This window comes from Drosophila suzukii (genome assembly GCF_043229965.1).
Source record: "Drosophila suzukii chromosome 2 unlocalized genomic scaffold, CBGP_Dsuzu_IsoJpt1.0 scf_2c, whole genome shotgun sequence".
NCBI classification, from domain to species: domain Eukaryota; kingdom Metazoa; phylum Arthropoda; class Insecta; order Diptera; family Drosophilidae; genus Drosophila; species Drosophila suzukii.
Genome location: NW_027255896.1, coordinates 6,459,530 through 6,466,004, shown reverse-complemented (window position 1 = coordinate 6,466,004; position 6,475 = coordinate 6,459,530). Strand labels below are relative to the sequence as shown.

Here is a 6,475-nt window from a genome sequence, read left to right as displayed (position 1 = left end):
TAATTAGGGCCTGGCCAAGTTTTTCTTGGAGTAACCCCGGTTCTCGGCCGGAGATTACGTCATCGGCGAGCCCGGTGCCTCCAGCGCTAGCTACCTGGAGGAACCTGTCGTGCCTGCGAGAAATCCTCCGCGCGCGTGGAGAATTTACTCCAGGAGGGGGCATAATCCTCCCCAGAATTCGGTGGAGGATTCGATTGCGCGTCACGGCACGTGGAATTACATCACCAACCGGACCTGGAAAAGATCGGCGGCTTACTGCGAAATAGTCTTTTTAGCTTTATATTGTGTTGTCCCTTAGTTTATTTAGTTATTTTTTTTATTTAATTATTTATATTCTTTTCGCATAAAATTTGTTGGGGGAGGGGATCTTATATAACACTTAAAAATTAACCTATATATATTGCACATAGATTCACCCATATTGCACTATTATTTATTTATTATATCACCAATTTTAAAATGTTTATTGCCGGATGTGAACAATTCAAGGCGAGTGTTTTTTTTCACATTTGTTTATTTAGTTATTTGCCACTTATCGCTCCTTCTGGGCGAGGCTTGACATTTAAACCGTCAAAGCCAAGTACTTGTTAATCCCACGGGGAATCCTCTCCAGCGACCGCGTCGAATAGGTTATAATCGGGTCTGGGATCCCCTTAAGAGAGCTCTTTTAGGTAGGGACCGAAATAAAGAGAACAGACCAGTCTACGTAAATCCCTTTGGTGACTGTCGCACCCGGCGGGCGGTGGTTGATGGGTTTCCTTACGGGAAGCTGAAGCCCTGTAAATAATTTAAGTAAATAAATGATACTATAATGAATATGGAGTAGAATATCTTTCAGAGGGGAGGGAACATGTAAACGGTTCCAAGATATCTCACGGTGACCGGTCCAAGGGGCAGTCGGAGTCACCTACGGCTGCTACGGTTGGGTGGGAGCGCGGAGGCTTTGGGTTTGCCCCCAAAAGCCCACAATATATTTGATGGCGTCCTGTGACCTGAAAAGGAACAAGTGGAGGAATTAGTTTTGTGATAATCACGTGTTGTGTTAGTTTTATAGTTTCGTATATTTCGTCAATGTTTTCGGTCCAGTCATAAGACAGCTGTTGCAGCGTGAAGTGTTGTGAAGTACAAACATCTGTTTGTTTATTGTTGCGTGTGTGTGGGCAGGGTTGGAGTACCCACACCCCAAGTGCTCTAGAGCTAGCCGGCGCTGCCCACTCGCGGACACACGTAGTCCTATTTTGGGACATAACAATATTGGCGCCCAATTTCAAATATAAATGGCAACGCACCAGGCTTCAACAGGATTTTCCTCTTCCCATAGATCTTTTCGAAGTCCTCGTCTGACCGGTAGGCTAACAGCAGAAAGATCTGGGGGAAAGACGAGAAATAGTTTGGATTAGGAAAGTAAGAAAAGCAAGAAAACGTTCTGTACTGTGTTTCTTTCTCGACGACATCAGCTGGGTTCAAGCAAACTGGAAGATTTTTTTTTTTTTTTTTTTTTTTTTTTTTTTTTTTTTATCTTGGACGTTGATGCACTATGGTCAGTACAAACAAGTGGCCCTACGACACCAAGCAAAGCTTGTTACGCGCGGAGCCCATCACCGTTTTGGGCGAGTAAACATAATCGCGGACAAAGAAAAAGACAATGTAACAATAGACAATTTAAAATACAGGTCAATACGAATAGACAAAATACATCAAGTAAAACTAATTAGTTACTAGGGAGGATAATATTATTGATTTAAAGATAGGAAGTGAGTCAGTAGTAGATATTAGATGATATAGTCTATTATAATCATTGCAAAGTACTCTAAAAGGTTCATGCATTGCGTAATTAGAGATACAGTGATTCAATACTAAAGGAATATAGTTTCTAGTGAATCTATTTGGCACATTAAAATGCAGGCGACCCAGTAACTCGGGACTCTCTACATCACCATGAATAAGATTTCTAATAAACGTAATACCAAGCATAGTTCTACGGTTAGCTAACGATGGTAAGTTAATTAGAAGTAATCTACTAGAGTAGGATGGTAGTATTAGGCTTGTATCCCAGTTAAGTCTCCGTAAGGCAAATATTAAGAAGTTTTTTTGCACAGACTCAATCCGGTCTATATGCACCCCATATTGGGGACTCCAAACAGGAGCGCAGTACTCAAGAATTGGTCGGACTAATGAAATAAACAAGGTCTTTGTGACATAGGGATCATCGAATTCCTTCGACCACCTTTTGATAAATGCAAGCACGCCCCTGGCTTTATTTACCATAGTAGTAATGTGATCGGAAAATTTAAGTCTAGGATCCATGTAGACTCCAAGGTCGTCAGCATGCGTTATCCTATCTAACGCACAACCACTCAAAGTATACGTTGAGTAGTGGGGGCTGACACGAAAAAAGGTCATTAGTTTACACTTAGAACCATTTAAATTCAATTCATTATCCATGCACCATGTTTGAAATGCATTTAGATCCGATTGTAAAGCTAAACTTTGTGCGGGGTCATTATATTGCAGGCACAACTTAACGTCATCTGCGTACATAAGAACCCGTGACTTCGTTAAGACTAATGGAAGGTCATTTATAAATAATGTAAACAGGAGCGGACCGAGATGACTTCCTTGTGGTACACCGGAAGTAACTCGGATTAGGGATGACAAAGAGTTTTTAAAAATGACCCTTTGAGTCCTATCATTCAAATAACTTAAAATCCACCTAAGAAGATCACCTGAAAACCCTAAAAGGTCCAATTTCCGGACTAAAATCGGGTGACTTACAGAATCAAACGCCTTACTAAAATCAGTGTAGACCACATCAGTCTGACGATTCTTTCTAAAACCTCCTATAACAAATGAAGTAAACTCCAAAAGGTTGGTTGTCGTTGACCTACGTTTTATAAATCCGTGTTGACAAGAGGAAATAAGGGACCTACAACTGTGTTGTAAATGAGGCGTAATAATGTTCTCAAAGAGCTTCGGTATAGCTGATAGCTTTGAAATACCTCTGTAATTACATGCGTTCAATTTACTCCCTTTTTTATGAAACGGGATAACAAACGATTCCTTCCATCTGTGTGGGAAATCGGATGTTTCTAAAGACAGAGTAAACAGTTTGTGCAATGGTCTACACAAAGTCTCAGCGCAATACCTAAGCACACATCCAGGGACTCCGTCAGGACCCGGAGAGTAGACTGGTTTGACCCTTTGCAATTCTAAAAGAAGTGAGCTTTTACTTATAACAGGACAACAAATAAAGTTTGATTTAGGAATGACATATGGGTAAGACTGATCTGGAGGACTTGATGTTGAATAGGTGGTTTGAAAAAACTGTGCAAGAAGATCGGCTATGGCTTGATCAGTGCTAGCAGCCGAATTTTCAAATTTAAGTGATGATGGGTAACTAGAAGATTTACGCTTTGTGTTAACAAAATTATAAAACTGTTTTGGATCCAGCGTAAACTGGGTCTTGCAACGAGCTAAATAGTTTTTATAACACTGAGCGTTAAGCGCGGTGAAATCGGACCGAGCACTTAAGTATCGGGAAAAGGCAGCTTGTGAACCTGAAGCTCTAAACTTTTTGTAGAGTCTAGACTTTACATTTTTAAGTCGTGCCAGCTCTTTGTTAAACCACGGAGGTTGGTTTGAAATTTTAGGATAATACGTAGGAACGCATGTATCAAAAACTTCGTTTAATATGTTATAAAATATATTAACCGCTTCATTTATATTAGTACTTAAGTACAGATTGGACCAATCCGAGCAAGCTATAAGGCTATTAATGAGTGCAAAGTTCGCTTTACGAAAGCAGGGGATGCGTTTAGCTATTTTTTCAGATACTTCATACACTTTTGTACCCGTGTCAATAGTCAGCTCTAGCGTTGGGTGATAAGGGTCTTCTGGTAAAGTAATTGCAGAGGTTCTAGCTATGCAGACACAATCTGGACTGGAAACAAAGCATAGATCCAGTAATCGTCCTAAGAAATTTAATACATGATTTACTTGAGACAATGAAATATCAAGCAAACCGTCAAGAAAATCATGCTGCGTTGAAGGTAACAATATATTTGAGGTTTCGACGGTGGACCATGTCGCCCTAGGTATATTAAAGTCACCTAAAACTATTAACTGATCCCTATCTGATAGTTTACTTGAAATAAACTGGATAGCGGACAGATGATTCGCATATGTCGGGAATTCCGATGATGGCGGAATATATGAACATGTTATGTATATAGAAATACCCGGAAGGGATAGTTTTATACACAGAAATTCAATGTCATTTATTTCGTCGGACGTTATTACTTCAGACGTTAATTCTGAGTCAACTGCAATTAAAACTCCACCTCCACGTCGGGACGGACGATCAAGCCTGTAAGTTGTGTACTTACTTGGAAAAACTTCGGAACTTAGAACTTCCGGTTTTAACCAGGTTTCAGTAAAAACAATAACATGGGAAGACAAGGAAAAACTATCAGTATACAATTTGGTCAACTTACTTTGTAAACCTCTTGTATTCTGATAATAAAGCTGAAGAAAAGAATCTAGTTTTTTGAGATAGATGAGGATGTAGATGTGGATGGCTCTTTAAAGGGATTTCCAACTTCCTTTGAACGAATTTTCTTTTTTTTAGCTTCGTACTCTTTAACAAAAATGCCAACAGGCCAAAAATTGGCTGAGCACATAGTTGCAAAATGAGCACAGGGAACACCGATCTTAAAAGATGATACTTCCCTAGCATATGGAAAATTAAATCGTTTAACCTTTAGATCATCAATCTGAACTTTGTTACGGATATAGGCCGTAATGTCCAGCGATGAAAGGTCAGGATTTAGCCGAGAAACAAAAATTTGTTTCCGCTGCGGTACACAGGTGACTGTTTTAGGTACCACGCATGTGACAGGTTTAGGTACTACCGCATTTACGGCTGCACTACCAGTTTCATTCGGTACTCCGGACGTTAAGTCAACATGCGGCGTTGGAATTATTAAAGTATTGCTTATAGCAGATTTTTCGGGCGTCTCATGCGGCAAAATCTCGCGTCCTTTGAATTCGGAAACCGAATCTTTTTTAGCTTTCGATCTCAGTACCATTTGTGCGGCGGCTGAGATCGACTGCTGTGCTGCAGACCCCGGATCGCCAGAGAGAGTTACACTAGCGGCTACCGTGGGTTGTCTATCGACCGCGATCTTTTTACGCTTAGGAGAATCGGGCTCAGATAGCATACGGCTAGTGAGCTGCGACTCAAGCGCCACAAGCAGATCCGTATTTTTACGGCTGTTCCGGATTAATTCCGTAACAGTGCTTTTTGTAAGCCGCCTTATAGAGAGTGCCTGGGTTTCATAAGCAATGCATTCATCACAATAGTAGCGCAAGCCACTTCTCATGTCGATTGCATCGCGTACCAGGCCCGAATAGCCAAGGCATTTTGCATGAAAAATATTCTCACACGAATGGCACGGAATGCTCTGTTGTCCAGCCGAAATTAACGACTTGCATTTCTTTAAATTGCAGACAGCCATTATCGCGATATTCCGAACCACAGTGCCAAGAGAATAAAGCTCCGCAAGTAAAAGAGAGAGTTAGAGAGCGGGAGAGAATGAGCGGGAGTAAGTAAGCTGGGGGAGCGTAAGTTTTAGATGTTCCAAAAACAAAGTTATAAGCGGGAGTGCGGGAGTGCGGGAGAGCGGGTAACTACCGTTTAGACACTTACCGCTCCAAACAGCGTTTGGAAGAAAAGAAGAAGGCAATTAGAAAAAAAAACTATAACAACAAACACTGCACAGAGATTAGACGTGCAAACTAATTTTGTTAATTTAAACACAAAACAATCACTATGCACTCGCGAAGCGAACGGATGTTGTTAGGGACATAAAAAGTTATATAGACGTATGAAAATATGAATTAAACCCCGATGGTTTATGGACAAAAAGAACAAAAATTCGGAGCGCAAGACAAAAACACGACCGTTCACTGAAAGTTCTCTCAAACAAGTGTTTGCGATCGAGATACAGGAGCAACAATCGGGGGGACGTAAAAAGATCCTTTTTCTTCAGGCAGTCGCCAATACAACCGAAATCCGGAGTCCTGAGTTTCTTAAGAACAGGAGTCTCAGAAGCTTCCGGATGATTCCTCGGTGTCCTTGACTGACGAACGGCGGTTGAGATGTATCGAGAGGTCGATGGGATGATGGCGAGGGAAGAAACGTGGATTTTTGATTACTAAATAAAATGACACCCTTGACTCCCAAACTTCGACTGAGTCGAAGTTGGAAAGAGTCGATTCTGTCATTGTTTTGTGTTAAACGTTAAATGTTCCAAGGTCGAGGACAGTCCATTAGAAAAATAGCGCCGCAGATCAGTTCACAGTGTAGGATGGGAAAGTTTATAGTAGTTCTTTCCCCTTCTGTTTCCTGAAAGAAAAATTACGAACTAATAATTTTTGAAGAAATAAATAATCAAATTAAAATGGGTAAGAATGG

General features: G+C 40.8%; 1 long non-coding RNA gene across 1 annotated transcript; it reads right to left on the bottom strand.

Annotated features, from left to right (window-relative positions):
* Positions 1 to 419: 419 nt before the first annotated feature.
* Positions 420 to 5,973, bottom strand: LOC139354530 (uncharacterized). Its single transcript, XR_011605506.1, has 2 exons — positions 1,290 to 5,973; positions 420 to 992 (listed from the first exon to the last, which is right to left on the bottom strand). It is a non-coding gene; the product is annotated as an uncharacterized lncRNA (long non-coding RNA).
* Positions 5,974 to 6,475: the final 502 nt, after the last annotated feature.